This window comes from Gymnoscopelus microlampas (assembly GCF_963454915.1).
Source record: "Gymnoscopelus microlampas genome assembly, chromosome: 9".
NCBI lineage: Eukaryota > Metazoa > Chordata > Actinopteri > Myctophiformes > Myctophidae > Gymnoscopelus > Gymnoscopelus microlampas.
In genome coordinates, this window is record NC_139946.1 from 31084769 (window position 1) to 31102605 (window position 17837).

A 17837-nucleotide genomic window follows, 5' to 3' on the forward strand; every position below is an offset into this window, starting at 1 on the left:
ACTTCTTTCCCTCGAGCAGTTGATCAAAGGTGGGTTCATCCAGTACTCCACAATCAAGCAGTTCTTGTGCTGTTACTGGTTTTCGTACACCTTCAAAGATAATTTTTGAGGGATCTTTCTTCTCTTTGGTAGGCAGTAGTAGCAGGCCACTCTGAGGCTCTGCCTTGCATTTCTTCTTCAAAGAAGCGTAATCAGATTTGAGATCACCCTCTGGATCCAGGTAGCACTTAGGGCTCTGCTTTAGAGCACGACTTATGTCTTCATCTAGAAGGTTGCGCTTCATAGCTGTGTCTTTGGGGAGGAACACACTGATGATTGGATCCAAAATTCCCCCCACAGAATCCTGTGCTTGAAGTAGACGTATTGCGGTGTTCCTATCAATCATTCCTTTTTTCATGGCCTCAAGCACTGAGAGGGGTTTGCCTGTCCTTGGATCCTTGAAGCCCACAGCAGCAGCTTCTGCTGCTATTAGCCTATCTTTATCTGTCTTATCCACAACTCCTTTGGCATAGGCCTCTTCTACTGTCAGTTTCTGATTGGTCTTGGGGTCAATGATGTGGCCTGTGGCAGCCTGAGCCTCCAGTAGCAGATCAGCAGAGTCAGCGGACACTATTTTCTCTTTCTTGGCTTCTGTAAAGGACATTTTCCCTAGAGGTCCCGTTTCTACTCCAGCAATTGATCCTGTGCCCTTTAGATTGGCCTTCTTGTCCTCAGCAACCTCTGGGATAGATTTCTTTCCCTCGAGCAGTTGATCAAAGGTGGGTTTATCCAGTACTCCACAATCAAGCAGTTCTTGTGCTGTTACTGGTTTTCGTACACCTTCAAAGATAATTTTAGACGGATCTTTCTTCTCTTTGGTAGGCAGTAGCAGCAGGCCACTCTGAGGCTCTGCCTTGCATTTCTTCTTCAAAGAAGCATAATCAGATTTGAGATCACCCTCTGGATCCAGGTAGCACTTAGGGCTCTGCATTAGAGCACGACTTATGTCTTCATCTAGAAGGTTGCGCTTCATAGCTGTGTCTTTGGGGAGGAACACACTGATGATTGGATCCAAAATTCCCCCCACAGAATCCTGTGCTTGAAGTAGACGTATTGCGGTGTTCCTATCAATCATTCCTTTTTTCATGGCCTCAAGCACTGAGAGGGGTTTGCCTGTCCTTGGATCCTTGAAGCCCACAGCAGCAGCTTCTGCTGCTAGCAGCCTATCCTTATCTGTTTTATCCACAACTCCTTTGGCATAGGCCTCTTCTACTGTCAGTTTCTGATTGGTCTTGGGGTCAATGATGTGGCCTGTGGCAGCCTGAGCATCCAGTAGCAGATCAGCAGAGTCAGAGGACACAATTTTCTCTTTCTTGGCTTCTGTAAAGGACATTTTCCCTAGAGGTCCAGTTTCTACTCCAGCAATTGATCCTGTGCCCTTTAGATTGGCCTTCTTGTCCTCAGCAACCTCTGGGATAGACTTCTTTCCCTCGAGCAGTTGATCAAAGGTGGGTTCATCCAGTACTCCACAATCAAGCAGTTCTTGTGCTGTTACTGGTTTTCGTACACCTTCAAAGATAATTTTTGAGGGATCTTTCTTCTCTTTGGTAGGCAGTAGTAGCAGGCCACTCTGAGGCTCTGCCTTGCATTTCTTCTTCAAAGAAGCGTAATCAGATTTGAGATCACCCTCTGGATCCAGGTAGCACTTAGGGCTCTGCTTTAGAGCACGACTTATGTCTTCATCTAGAAGGTTGTGCTTCATAGCTGTGTCTTTGGGGAGGAACACACTGATGATTGGATCCAAAATTCCCCCCACAGAATCCTGTGCTTGAAGTAGACGTATTGCGGTGTTCCTATCAATCATTCCTTTTTTCATGGCATCAAGCACTGAGAGGGGTTTGCCTGTCCTTGGATCCTTGAAGCCCACAGCAGCAGCTTCTGCTGCTATTAGCCTATCTTTATCTGTCTTATCCACAACTCCTTTGGCATAGGCCTCTTCTACTGTCAGTTTCTGATTGGTCTTGGGGTCAATGATGTGGCCTGTGGCAGCCTGAGCCTCCAGTAGCAGATCAGCAGAGTCAGCGGACACTATTTTCTCTTTCTTGGCTTCTGTAAAGGACATTTTCCCTAGAGGTCCCGTTTCTACTCCAGCAATTGATCCTGTGCCCTTTAGATTGGCCTTCTTGTCCTCAGCAACCTCTGGGATAGATTTCTTTCCCTCGAGCAGTTGATCAAAGGTGGGTTTATCCAGTACTCCACAATCAAGCAGTTCTTGTGCTGTTACTGGTTTTCGTACACCTTCAAAGATAATTTTAGACGGATCTTTCTTCTCTTTGGTAGGCAGTAGCAGCAGGCCACTCTGAGGCTCTGCCTTGGATTTCTTCTTCAATGAAGCATAATCAGACTTAAGATCAGTCTCTGGATCCAGGTAGCACTTAGGGCTCTGCTTTAGAGCACGACTTATGTCTTCATCGAGAAGGTTGCGCTTCATAGCTGTGTCTTTGGGGAGGAACACACTGATGACGGGATCCAAAATTCCCCCCACAGAATCCTGTGCTTGGAGTAGACGTATTGCGGTGTTCCTATCAATAATTCCTTTTTTCATGGCCTCAAGCACTGAGAGGGGCTTGGCTGTCCTTGGATCCTTGAAGCCCACAGCAGCAGCTTCTGCTGCTAGCAGCCTATCCTTATCTGTTTTATCCACAACTCCTTTGGCATAGGCCTCTTCTACTGTCAGTTTCTGATTGGTTTTAGGGTCAATGATGTGGCCTGTGGCAGCCTGCGCATCCAGTAGCAGATCAGCAGAGTCAGTGGACAGCATTTTTTCTTTCTTGGCCTCTGTAAAGGACATTTTCCCTAGAGGTCCCGTTTCTACTCCAGCAATTGATCCTGTGCCCTTTAGATTGGCCTTCTTGTCCACAGCAATCTCTGGGATAGACTTCTTTCCCTCGAGCAGTTGATCAAAGGTGGGTTTATCCAGTACTCCACAATCAAGCAGTTCTTGTGCTGTTACTGGTTTTCGTACACCTTCAAAGATAATTTTAGACGGATCTTTCTTCTCTTTGGTAGGCAATAGCAGCAGGCCACTCTGAGGCTCTGCTTTACATTTCTTCTTCAAAGAAGCATAATCAGATTTAAGATCAGTATCTGGATCCAGGTAGCACTTAGGGCTCTGGCTTAGAGCACAACAAAGGTCTTCATCTAGAAGGTTGCGCTTCATAGCTACGTCTTTTGGGAGGAACACACTGAAGATGGGATCTAGAATTCCCCCCACAGACTCCTGGGCTTGGAGTAGACGTATTGCAGTATCACTGTCAACCATTCCTTTTTTCAGGGCCTCAAATACTGAGAGGGGCTTGCCTGTGATATGATCCTGATATCCTACAGCAGCAGCTTCTGCTGCTAACAGTCTAACTTGATCCTTGTTATCCACTACTCCCTTTGCACATGCCTCCTCTACTGTCAGTTTCTGGTTGGTTTTGGGGTCGATGATGTGGCCTGTAGCAGCCTGTGCTTCCAGTAGTAAGTCAGCACTCTCGGATCGGAGGATATTTTCCTTCTTGGCCTCTGTCAAGGACATTTTTCCTTTATGTGCAGTGACCGAACTCGGATCTTTCAGATTTTCAACTATCACCCCAGCAATTGGTCCAGTCCCCTTCAAATTTAATTTCTTCTCCACAGATACCTGTGGGACAGTCTTATGTCCATTGACCAGTTGGTCAAAAGTGGTTCTGTCCAGTACACAACATTCAAGCAGCTGCTGTGCTGTGACTGGCTTGCGAACACCTTCAAATACCAATTTAGAAGGATCTATCTTGCCAGAGGTAGGCAGAAGCCGAAGGCCGGTGTGAGGTTCTGTTTTGCATCTTTTCTTTAGAGAGCCATAGCTGGCACCCATATCAGTGTCTGGGTCCACATAGCACTCAGGAGTCTGGCTTAGTGCATGACAGAGGTCTTCATCTAAAAGATTGCGCTTCATAGCTATGTCTCTGGGGAGGAACACACTAAGGATGGGATCCAAAATGCCTCCAACAGACTCCTGGGCCTGGAGCAAACGTATTGCTGTGTTCTTGTCAATCATACCTTTCTTTGTTGCCTGACAAATTGAGATAGGCTTAGCTGTGCTGGCATCCCTGAAGCCTACTGCAGCAGCTTCCGCTAATAACAGCCTATCTTTATCCCCCTCATCCACCACTCCTTTGGTACAGGCCTCATCCACTGTCAGTTTCTGATTGAATTTTGGGTCAATTATGTGACCTGTTGCAGCCTGAGCATCCAGCAGCAGGTTGGTGCTATCAATAGACACAATGTTCTTTTTCTTGGCTTCTGTAAAGGACATTTTTCCACCATGTCTAGCTGATACACCAGCAATTGGTCCTGTGCCCTTTAGATTCACCAGCTTGTCCTCAGACACATCTGGGACAGATTTCTGTCCCTTGACAAGTTGATCAAATGTGGGTTTGTCCAGTACACCACAATCAAGCAGCTGCTGTGCTGTGACTGGTTTTCGGACACCATCAAAGACCAGTTTAGAGGGATCTATCTTGTCAGCGGTAGGGAGAAGTAGAAGGCCTGTGTGAGGCTCTGTCTTGCATTTTGTCTTTAGAGACCCATAGCTTGCACCTAGATCAGTGTCTGGATCCTGGTAGTACTCAGGGCTTTGGTTTAGAACACAACAAAGGTCTTTATCTATAAGGTTGCGCTTCATAGCTGTGTCTTTGGGGAGGAACACACTGAGAATGGGATCCAGAATCCCCCCAACAGACTCCTGGGCCTGGAGTAGACGTATTGCAGTGTCCCTGTCAATCATGCCCTTTTTCATGGCCTCAAACACAGAGAGGGGCTTTGCTGTGCTAGGATCCCTGTAGCCTACAGCTGCAGCTTCTGCAGCCAACAGCCTATCTCTATCCCATTCATCCACAACTCCTTTGGCACATGCCTCCTCCACCGTCAGTTTCTGATTGGTTTTGGGGTTGATAATGTGGCCTGTAGCAGCCTGTGCATCCAGTAATAAGTCAACACTATCTGTAGAGAGGAGATTCTCTTTCTTGGCTTCTGTCAAGGAGATTTTACCTTTCCGTCCAGTAACTGATCCCGGACCCTTCAGACCTACAAGTACTACTCCAGCTATTGGTCCAGTCCCCTTCAAACTTACTCTCTTGTCCACGGATACCTCTGGGACAGTCTTATGTCCCTTCACAAGTTGGTCAAATGTGGGTTTGTCCAGTACACCACAATCTAGCAGCTGCTGTGCTGTGACTGGCTTTCTAACACCTTCGAAGACCAATTTAGAGGGATCTATCTTGTCAGAGATCGGTAGAAGTAGAAGTCCTGTGTGAGGCTCTGTCTTGCATCGTTTCTTTAGAGCCCCATAACTCGCACCAAGATCAGTGTCTGTATCCTGGTAGCACTCAGGACTCTGGTTTAAGGCACGACAAAGGTCTTCATCTATAATATTGCGTTTAATAGCTGTGTCTCTAGGGAGGAACACACTGAGAATGGGATCCAGAATTCCTCCAACAGACTCCTGGGCCTGGAGTAAACGTATAGCAGTATCCCTGTCAATAATGCCCTTGTTCATGGCTTCAAACACTGAAAGTGCCTTTGCTGTACTAGGATCCTGGTAGCCTACAGCAGCAGCTTCTGCTGCTAATAGCCTATCTCTGTCCCATTCATCCACTACTCCTTTTACACATGCCTCATCCACTGTCAGTTTCTGATTGGTTTTGGGGTCAATTATATGGCCTGTAGCAGCCTGGGCATCTAGTAATAAGTCAACACTCTCTGGGGGCAGGAGCTTCACTTTCTTGGCCTCTGTTAGGGACATTTTGCCTTGATGTACAACCACTGATTGTGGATTCTTCAGACTTTGAAGTATCACTCCAGCTATTGGTCCAGTCCCCTTCAAACTGACCTTCTTTTCCATGGACACTTCGGGGACAGTTTTTACCCCTTTTACTAGCTTGTTAAATGTGGGCCTATCTAATACACCACAATCAAGCAACTGCTGTGCTGTGACTGGCTTTCGAACACCTTCAAATACCAATTTAGAGGGATCTATCTTGTCAGAGACAGGCAGAAGGAGAAGGTCTGTTTTAGGTTCAGTCTTGCATCTTCTCTTAAGTGACACATAGCTGGCACCCAAATCTGATTCTGGGTCTAGGTAAAGCTCAGGCCTCTGATTCAGAGCACGGTACATTTCCTCATCAATGAGATCACGCTCCATGGCTGTGTCTTTAGGGAGGAACACACTGAGTATGGGATCCAGAATGCCCCCAACGGACTCCTGGGCCTGGAGTAAACGCAGTGCTGTGTTCTTGTCTGTGAGCCCTTTCTTCATGGCCTGAAATACTGACAAAGGTTTGCCTGTGCCAGGATCATGGAAGCCCACCGCAGCTGCCTCTGCTGCAATCAGCCTCTGTCGATCCCCCTCATCCACCACACCTTGGTCACATGCCTCCTCCACAGTCAGTTTCTGATTGGATCTGGGGTCGATAATGTGGCCTGTAGCAGCTTGGGCATCCAGTAGCAGGTCAGCACTGTCTGGAGGCAGTAGATTCTCTTTTTTTGCCTGTGTCAAGGACATTTTGTCTTGACGTCCAACAAATGACCCTGGACCCTTCAGCTGTTCAACTATCACACCAGCTATGGGTCCAGTCCCCTTCAGACTGACTTTCTTTTCCACAGACACCTCTGGGACAGTCTTCTGCCCATTCACAAGCAGGTTAAATGTGTGCCTGTCCAAGACACTGCAGTCAAGCAACTGCTGTGCTGTGACTGGCTTTCTTACACCATCAAAGACTAAGGAGGAGGGATCAAGAGTGGGAACCTCTCTAATACTTTCTAGCTCAGTTTGCATGGTCTTTCTGACTACAGCCTTCTCTTTCACCTCTTTCTGAAGGGTAGAGAGCCTGCTCTTGTAGGCCTCCTCAACCTGATTCACCTCCCTCATCAGCCTCTCTATCTCACTTTTATGACTTTTCCTTTCTCTCTCCAGGCGCTCCTTGTCCAAGTCATATTGACGGACAAGGCCTTCCTTACTCTCAGACTGATTCTTCCAGTAAATAAAGTCCTTCCTCACCTTCTCGTTCTCCTCTTGCAAATGTTGTTTATGGCGGAGCTCAGACTCCAGTGATAATTTGATGCGGCTGAGCTCATTCTCTAGGCTCTGGAACTGATCCTTGTCTTCCTCGAAAGACTTCAGTTTGTCCTGAAGGGCATCTCTCTCCTTCACCATCTCATTATATTGAGATTGAGTGGACTGGATTAAAGATGTTGTCTGCAGAAAAACAGGGAGAAGATGGAGAATAAAAGGGACAAAAAGAGAAAAAATAAGTTAGAATTTGAATATTAAGACACTGAATTGTAAGAGCAATCTTTCTGCATTTTAAACTGCAGGATAATATTACACTGTCAAGAAAGTGAAATTCAAAATGAAAAATTCTATTCATTTTAACAAACAAAAACAACACAGGGTTAGGGAGTCACAGAATTGTATAATATATTATTATTAATTTAATTAATTGTTATTACATTTTTTTATTTAATGAATTTAATTAAATTGATCAAAGTATTTCATATTCAAAGTGGCCTTCCCAACCATGCATGTTTTGACACAACTACACAAGCAAACCAACTAAATATATACTTTTTCATACAATAGTACCCATATTCTGAAAGCCGCAATCTGCAATCTGCAATTTTACAAAATATCAGTCCTACAAGGTAGAACTCAAGGTGGTGGAGAAATTGTACCACTCCTGATCCTCTGGGACGTGAATGTAAGGACAGACATACTGATTTTCTAAGAGTTGGTGAATGTTTTGAAGTAAGCAATTTACAGATTTACAGATTGCAGATTGTCGTTACCATAAATGGGACAATGGAGACAATTCAAGATCACGCAACACAAACAGTGACAAATGTATCCTGAATTTTGACCAGAGGAACAGTTGCAGTGTTGATGATGGATGATATTGGTGGTGTTGATCATTATGGCTAAAACTAGCAAAGGCAAAAAAGCATGCTAAATGGTGAATTATCAGACAGTGTGGCCAGAAAGATGGCTGATCAAATAGGTTGTCAGGCAAAGAGAGGCACAGATCACACTGGCACATACTGTACTGGCATGCAAATGCATTAAACACATATAATGACATATGTGTTCAAATCAGAGTCATAGACGTGCAAGGCATCTATCTAGTGAGAATTCCAGCATGCAAGAAAAAGCTTGTTCCACAGCCAGCTATACTGTAGCTACTCGACTGTTCCGAAGTAGGACTCTGATTTGGAAAGACACAGGTGGTCCAGGACAAACCGGTCATGTACCTCGATGGCCTGCCTTTGTATTTGTTCAACCTCCACCTTGAGCTTCTCCCTCTCTGAAGAGAGCTCAGAGACCAGGTTCTGGTAGTCCACGCTGCTGTGAGTGCTGCTCTGTAGCTGCGCCTCCAAAGCTGTTGTTTGTGATTCCACCTCATCTTTACTTGCCAGCTTGGATCTTACAAGGTCTTCTTTCTCATGTCGTACAACCCTCAGCATCTCCTCCAACTTCAGCCTCTCTTTGATTAACATTTCTGTCTGGTCCTTCAGTCTCAGGAGCTCAGCAGTGTTTTCATTCAGTGCCTTACTCTTTTCTTCTATTGTTTTGTGAAGGCTCTCATTCCGGAGGTTTGCCTCCTTTGTGCATGCCAGCTCCTGGAGGAGCTGTGCTTGCAGGGTCTTCATCTCTGAGCTCAACTGGGTCAAACTCTCTGTTGATAACTTGTTTTGTCTCAGGCTTTGCTCTAGCTCTCCCCGCATTCTACGCTGCTCCTCTTCACCTCTCCTTCCTGAAGCATTGGTCTGTTCTTGGCTGTGGCGTAAGGTGGTGATAGTGCTGGTATACTCCTTCATGGTCATGGTGGTCTGTTTCAATTCTGTTTCTACCCTCCTTCTCTTGGTCACTTCGTCTTGATTGATTTTCCTCAGACACTCCACCTGGCCCTGTAGTTCATCTCTGACAGCCTGGAGTTCCTTGGTGCTGCCCTGTAACCTGGCCGTATTCTGCTCGACCCTCAGCCTCTCTTTGGTTAATGTTTCTGTCTGGTGCTTCAGCCTCTGGAGTTCAGCAGCATTTTCATTCAGTGCCTTACTATTTTCTTCTATGGTTTTGTTAAGGCTCTCATTCCGGAGGTTTGCCTCCATTATGCATGCCTGCTCCTGGAGGAGCTGTGCTTGCAGGGTCTTCATCTCTGAGCGTAACTGGGTCAAATGCTCTGTTGATACCTTGTTTTGTCTCAAGCTCTTTTCTAGCTCTTCCTGCAGCCTACGCTGTTCCTCTTCACCTATCCTTCCTGAAGCATCGGCCTGTTCTTGGCTGTGGCGTAGAGTGGTGATAGTGCTGGTATATTCCTTAATAGTCATGGTGGTCTGTTCCAATTCTGTTTCTACCCTCCTTCTCCTAGTCACTTCCTCTTGATTGGTCTTCCTCAGAGTCTCCACCTGGGCCTCTAGTCCATCTCTGACAGCCTGGAGTTCCTTGACGCGTCCCTGTAAAATGGTTGCATTCTGCTCAACCCTGTTCAGTGTCTTACTCTTTTCATCTATGGTTTTGTGAATACTCTCCTTCTGGAGGTTTAGCTCCTTTATGCATGCCTGCTGCTGAAGGAGCCGTGCCTGCAGGGTCTTCAGCTCTGAGCTCAACTGGGTCAAACGCTCTGTTGATACCTTGTTTTGTCTCAAGCTTTTCTCTAGGTCTTCCTGCAGCCTACGCTGCTCCTCTTCACCTCTTCTTCCTGAAGCATTTGTCTGTTCTTGGCTGTGGCGTAGGGTGGTGATAGTGCTTGCATGTTCCTTCATGGTCATGGTGGTCTGTTCCAATTCTGCCTCGACCTTACTTCTCCTGGTCACTTCCTCTTGATTGGCCATTCTCAGCATCTCTACCTGACCCTCTAGTCCATCTCTGACAGCCTGGAGGTCCTTGATGCGTACCTGTAACCTGGCCATATTCTGCTCAACCCTGTTCCTCTCACCGACTTCCCTCTTCAGGTCTACACGCATCTTCTCAAGCTCCTCCTCACACTTGCGCAGCTGAGTCACGGTCATGGTGGATGTAGCCACGTTGGCCTGTAGCTGGCCCAGGCTCTGCTCCATCACAGCCTGTCCTTCCTCTGTGATTCTCCTCCTGCGGGTCTCCTCCTCTAGGCTGTGTGTGAGGTAGACTAGCTGCTCACCCTTATCCTCTAGTTTCTTGATCACATCAGCTAATTCCTCCCTGTGTTGGCTGTCATCTTCTGCACTTTGCCTGAGCAGCGTCTCCACCTGGGCCTCCAGGTCTCTCCTCCTGCGCCCCTCCTCCATGATTACAGAGCGCTGACTGTGGGCCTCCTCTTCTGCCCTTCGCCTGTGTTCGTCAGCCTGGCTGATAGACAACCTAACCCTCCCCAGCTCCTCCTCTAAATCCCTCCTCTCCGACTCCATCCTCTCACATTGCAACTGCATGTCGGCTGTGTCCTCCTCCCTCTGAGCTGCCAGCATCTGGATGTCAGCGTGATCAGCATGGATCTGGGACTCATAGCTGAGCTTAAGGTTATTGATCTCAGCATTGTACTGATTCCTTACCTTTGACATCTGCTGCTCCAGCTCCTTACTATTCGCCGCCTCCTCAGCCAGCTGCTGCCGCAGTTTCTCTGCCTCACGCTCCCTGTCAGCCACGCTCTTCTCCACCTCCATCTTGGCCCAGTTTACCTCCTCTAGCTGCATCTGCCTCTTTCGCAGCTGCGTGTCGTACTCCTGCTGCTGCTCTGCGTGGCGCTCCTCTGCCGATCTCCGCTTTCTTTTCTCCTCCTCCATCTGTTGGTTGAGGTGCCCCAGCTGGCCTTGGAGTTCTGTCAGCTGGTTGTGGGTGGAGTCCAGGGTGTCTTGCGCGGAGCTGCACTTCAGGGCTGTGTCTCTCTTCACCTCGCCCAGAGCCAGCACCTGCTCCTGGGACTGGGAGAGCTCCAACTGGTAGCGGGAGACGGCCTCCTCTAGGGACCGGTTCTTGGCGTGGTGGCCCTGCATGTCCTCTTTCACAATGCGAAGCTCCTCCTCCAGCAGGTCGATTTTGGTGTTACGGATCTAGAGGTGAGGCAAAACACAGACGGATGGCTTATGTAAATACTATTGAAAGTTATTTCATATATAAGCAGCAAAGCATACCTCAATGCCGTAATGGGAAGAAACATAATGAAGGGACAATACTTGACAAAATAACACCTACTTATTTTGCATACTGTTTTAATGATATTTCATGAAAGTGGGTTAAAGCATCAGATAATTACCTTAAGCTCCTCCATGTTTTTAAGCATCGCTCCCAGGTATTTGTAGTGGTCACCAGAGATGGCGAGCAACTCTGTGTAACGGGTCTGCAGCAAGGTCGCCTGAATTAGAGACAGCAAACTCAGCATCAATGTCAATAGTATCACAGTAAGGTGGTAATTTATGGACAGCTCTCTCCTTTGCTCACAAATGTGCAAACACAAACACTAAACCTTCATGCATTTAAAATATTTGTTTCTGTTCGTAACAGTGCTGCTGCCATCTTGGCTAGCTCTCCTTTGTGAAATGGATCTCCATGGAACTACAAATGAATTGTTTCCAGTGTTTTATTGAGCCTGCCTCCAGGCTAAAAGACGGTCATTAGGTTCCCAATATGCGATTATTGAGTCAGTGATGCCGTTACCTCCTGCGTGAGATCCATAGAAGGAGAATTCAGCATGGTCCTCTTTATAGGAATGTTAAGCAGAGTCTCTACACCAGAGCTGTATGATGCCAGGTCTGATTCATAGTCCTAAAGGCAAAAACAAAACAAAAACTATTTATGTATAATGAACAACAGTGGGCAGTCCAGTGGAGGGGAGGGACAGGAGAGAAAGCTGTAGATTATGTCCTACACCACCAGTTAGTTTCTGAATCAAGCATCTTAACCAGCATCATAACTATCAATGGCCAAGCGACAAACTTTTGTGATTTGTACAAAATAACAACAAAAAGAAGTACTATAATAGACCTCCATACCTTAATAGAGTTCACACAGGTGTCTATGTCCCTTATGACACTCTCCACTGTCTCTCTCTTTCCTTTGATCTCGTTATTCAGGGCCTGAGAACACATACACCTTAACATAAGTCCATTATTGTTGATAAAATGTTAACAAAGTGTGTTACTGTATGTGAATACAATAGCACACTTTGTATCTGTGGAATGTTTAAATTCACACATCACCCGTACAAGCAACCAATATTAAAGGGGACCTTTGTCATTATTTATTGTAGGCCTATTGTGAATTATATCATCTATTATGAGGAGGACAATCTGACACGTGCTAATGCATTCGTGTGTGTCGAGAGCTTGAGCTTGAATATCGGCTTCAGCCTATGTAAAATTACATGTTTTGATGCATTTTCAAAGGCTTTCAGTGAGAGGCTTATGGTGCAGCTCTCCAAACTGCACTGGGAAGTGTTATGACAATTTTTTACATCTGCTCCTTACAAGAGAACCACAGCATTCACGTTAAATGTCCACTTCTAAGAATTAAAGTAAGCTGAAGTTAAGTGAAATGAATGAAATAATGAACAGAGACAGACCCTCTGATTGCTGATGTGGTCATTCAATGTCTGGAGGTCTTGTATCTTGGTGGCCTGCAGGGTGTCCTGTTTCTTGCGTGTGGATTGAATCCATTTATCGAGGGAAGTACTAGTACGCTTATAGTGCTGCAACTGGGGTAGATACAACTCCAGGTCCCTGAGTCTTAGTGAGGGAAAGAGAAGGACACATTTGTTGAGTTTTTTCTTAGGTAGTAAATTGTGAGTGTGTGTGTGTGTGTGTGTGTGTGTGTGTGTGTGTGTGTGTGTGTGTGTGTGTGTGTGTGTGTGTGTGTGTGTGTGTGTGAGATGAGAGAGAGAGAGAAAGAGAGGGAGAAACAGGGAGGAAGAGAGCAGTACCTGCTGCCAATCTGGTTCTGGATGCGTTGCCAACGGTCCGCCTGTAGGCCAACCTGCTCGTTGTATTTAGACAGGATCATGTCACACCGATGGGAGGACCCAGACACCTGGTCGTTCCAGTGGCCCACCTTGGCCAGCTCTGCCTCCATAGAGTCAAGGACGTCTCTGTTCTGATCCAACTCTGCTTTCATGTTCTGATCAAAACCAACATGGACCATATGGTCAAAAGTGTGATTTCTAAACCGGCAGACTCTCATGGCCACTCTAGAAAATATACAACACATACCTTTCTCCATATGTATTTAAAATTGACAGGCACTGTGTCTGTATGTTCTAAAATACATAATTGTACTTTCTAGGGATAAAACTATTCATTTCATTAGACAATCCTGAAAAGCATGGCCTGGATTTAGTAAGTACCCTTACTAAATCCATGCCTTGACCTCCCCTCACAGAGACTTTGATACCAGTTTCTCTAATTCAAACTGATGGTTGACACCAGTGAGCCATGCAGTAACACACACTGGTATTCTGCCCTACATAGAGCCAGGTATGCAGTCGTGTGTAAAAGCTAGGAATATGACATTGTCCGTTTTAATGTTCTTTGCTTGTGTAACAGAAATAATGATCTGATTGAGGAACGAAAATGACAAAACAAGGTCCATGCTGCAAACTTCAATGTTTTTGAAGAACAGTAAGCAAGCCGTTATTCCCTACTGTACCTTCAGCGCAAACATGTAGTTCTCCACTTCACCAGAGACCAGAGAAGTGGTTTCCTTCTCCGTCAGTCTGGCCTCATGAACTTTCACAATGTCCTCAGCCTGGTCCACATTCTCCAGTAGACCCCTTAGAGCCTGCATCCTGATGCAAAGAAAGGACAGAAGGAGGTGTACAAGACAGAGAAGTGTGTTAAAGTCATGTAGGAATCAATCACTTGTATGTGTTAGGGTCAACCTTGCTGTTCTATACATGTACAGTATATGTATTATTGTTTGTATCTCTGGCCTTGTGGCGAAGGATGGTGGGTGGATGGGGAGGAATGGGGGGGGGTGGATGGGAGTTGTGGGAGAAAATGTAAAACCAAAGAGTTGTTTTATTTTTTGTAACTTGAATACAATGTCATGTGTACTCTAACTACTCTTTGAATACATTTTGCTTAATTTTTTAATAATACATTTTTTTTAAACCTTGATGTTAGACGCAAATGTTAAGCAAAGCAAGACTCACCGGTAGCAGACCAATAACCTATGTATAATGTATAATGCCAAAAACAGAAGAAAACAGAGTTGGATAGTGCTCATTGTAGTACTAAAATAAAGTTTTCAAACCATTGCAACCTTTGCAAAATTTGGTAACTGGCACTTCTGTCTTATGGCAAGAATAATAAGACAGAAGTGGCAAATATGTTTCTGGTCAATTGAGATCTTATATTTGTAAATCTTTGTAGGCTAACTTTATATGCTCGGACGCTCCATGGTTTTAATCGACAATTATGCAGGGCAGGGAAAAATGGCAGTTTTTTGATTCGACTCAGAGAGCGTAGGACAACTGCGTGATCTGTGAATGATGAATCTAAATATTACCTTTTACGGGACAGACCTAGTGTTTGTGTGTGTGTGTGTGTGTGTGTGTGTGTGTGTGTGTGTTTCTGTTCGTTGCCTACCTGCCTAAGTAGGCTGAGGAGCAGCTCTCCGCACTGCCCATTCTTTGGTTGATGATGCTGATCTCACTGCGTAGGAACTGTGCTTTGTCAGCATCCGTCATGCCCTGCAGCTCATTCAGGATTTGCTCCCTCAGACGTACGTACTCCACACGCACAGAGTCAATGTCGCGCTGTGCCATCTGCAGAAAAAGTACAGACGAATTACAGTTTTTGCACACCCTAGGATATTATTGTGTTATTTTTAAGTCACGCAGACAGGGGTAGATGCTTGAAATGTTGTTTTTACTCATAACGTGTTCATCAGTATGTTTTTGTGTGAATCATGTAGACGCCCAGTGTACCTCCAGCTGTGCGATCCGGAGGCCACAGTCTTGCGCTACATCCTCCCCCAGGCAGATGTGAAGGTTCTGAGTCAGCGTTCCTTCGACCGCCTCCAGCCTCTGTCGGAGCAGGTGCATCTCGGACAGGCTGTGTGAGGCGGCAGAAGACGAGCCCAAGGCGGACGAAAGGGAGGAAGAGGAGGCCCGGGACACTCTCTTTGCTTCCACCTTCCTCACCTCCACTTTTTTCACTTCCGCCGCTCTCCTCCACGCCTCCTCCTCAGCCACTCTCCTCCTGGCCTCTTCCTCGGCCAGTCTCCTCCTCGAGTCCTCCTCGGCCAGTCTCCTCCTTGCGTCATCCTCGGCCAATCTCCTCCTGGACTCCTCGGCCAATATCCTCCGTGCTTCCTCCTCGGCCGCTCTCCTTCTCGACTCCTCGGCCAATATCTTCCTCGCCTCCTCCTCGGCCACTCTCCTCCTCGACTCCTCGGCCAATATCTTCCTCGCCTCGTCCTCGGCCGCTCTCCTCCTCACCTCCTCCTCAACCACTCTCCTCCTCACCACCTCCTCCTCAGCCTGCTGCTGCTGCAGAATAATCAGTTGCTGTTGCCGCTGGTGCTCGACCTCCATTTGCTGCTGCTGCTGCTGCCTTAGAATAATCAGTTGCTGTTGACGGGCTTGCTCGGCCTGCTGTGCCTCCACTTGCTGTTGCTGGAGAATGATCAGTTGTTGGTGACGCTGTTGCTCAGCCTGCATCTGCATTGCTTGTGGCTGTATAAATATCAGTTGGTGTTGAAGCGGCTGTTCCACCTGTCTCAATTCTATGTGCTGTTGTTGCTGTTGCACTCCTATTTGTTGTTGTTGTTGTTGATGTTGTTGCTGTTGCACTTCTATGTGTTGTTGTTGCTGTTGCACTTCTATTTGTTGTGTTTGCTGTTTCACTTCTATTTGTTGTTGCTGGTTCACTTCTACTTGTTGCTGTTGTGCACCTAGGGGAGCACATAGAATACACGTGTTAACGGAAAGAAGACGACAAGCATTAATAGTTACCATTTCTAATCTTCTGGTCTGATGCTGTACTACACAAATATGGTATATAACTTAATTTTCTCCATGGGGATTTTGTCTTGCATCTTTTGCAAGATCACAAGATCATTATCAATGTAGGCTAGACTAATAGAAATTTAGTGTGGCTGTAGAATACAGAATACAGTACAAACTGTATAGACCTTTTCAAAGACCACATTTCTGCACAAAAGTGGGTTACAGAAAGATTAGAATGAGAAATGGAAATGGATTCAAAGCAGCCAACGTTGTTATGTAGCCAAATGCTTTCAAAGAATGTTCAGTGCAAGTTAGGCAAAATGAAATATTCTATTATATATTCCAAAAAACGAATTAACTTCCATGTTTGCCTGCAAAACCTCTTTTGAGTCACAAGAAAAACAATTTCCTAAAATGTGGGTTGCCATAGATTTTTTTAGAGAATATGTAATTGTTTTGCTGTACTGACTGTAAGAGGGCAGCTCCACCACCATCTGCTCATAGTGGTCCTGAGCTCCAGAGTACTGGTTCTCAATGCTCTTCTGGTCCTCCTCAGCAAACATCTGGGAGTCATGGGAAGTGCGCTTGAACTCCTCGTAGTGGGTCTCCAGACTCCTAATAATGCTACGGTACTCCTCTGGACGCATACTGGACAGCTGAAACACAGACACAGACACACACACGCACGATTAGACATAAACAATGTTGGAATCACAGAAGACAGAAGCATCACCATAGACAATGTTACATATGAAAATAGTATATTCTTTTACTTTAGGATGTCATCCTGAGGCATATAAACATTATAAACAATGTTTCAGGTTGGTAGTATATGTCATGACGCTTACCACGCTGATGGTAAGGGAGTTGATGCGTGTGATGTCCCTCAGACAGTACTGCCAGGAGATCAGACTCCTAATGTTGATGTACAGCTGATTCCATATGGACATGATGGCCTCATAATACTGCTCGTTCCTTTTGAATGGACACACGTGAGCGTGGCACACACACACACACACACACACACACACACACACACAGAAAGAGAGAGATGCACACATTTATCACAGAACTATACAAAACAGACCCAAGACAATGACTTATTCTGTGCCATGAACCTGGACTAGTGGCCCCTAGTGTGTATGCATGTGTGTGTGTGTGTGTGTGTGTGTGTGTGTGTGTGTGTGTGTGTGTGTGTGTGTGTGTGTGTGTGTGTGTGTGTGTGTGTGTGTGCGTGTGCGCGCGTGTGCGTGTGTTCTTACTTGTTGGCCATGCTAACGCTGAGCGGGTTGGGGGGTGGTACCAGCAGGCACACAGAGGGCACCATCATGTCCAGTCCTCCAGGACCTGTCACCTGCCACTTACTTCGCTGACTGTTGTCCTTCAGGATGCCCTCATTATCCTTGCAGATCACTTTCTGTGGGGCATAATTGTAATGGGTTTGTTTTTGTGCGTGCATGTGTGCGTGCATGTGTGTGGGACTTCAATGGCCATGAAGCGGTACACTAAATTATAGAAACTATCGCTTTCTATAAGGAGCCTTCAAATAAAATGTCTCGATCCACATTATTAAAAAGGTTAATCTTTGTATTACTTATTACATCATTAATTATGAATGTACAGGGTTTTATTCAAAAAAAGTAAGTTCTTAAACCCTCATACACACACTCAAACACACATATCACTTACGCTGTAAGTGTAATATGTTTTGGTAAAAAAAAAGTTTATGCTATATATTATGATAGTAATCCTTGCTATAGAGTGCAAACATACTCTAAATATCAAACATATCAGACTGTCTACATTTCCAAAAAGGAAATACATGCATTAGTCTGACTGGAAGCAGGGATAAAACATATCCCCACT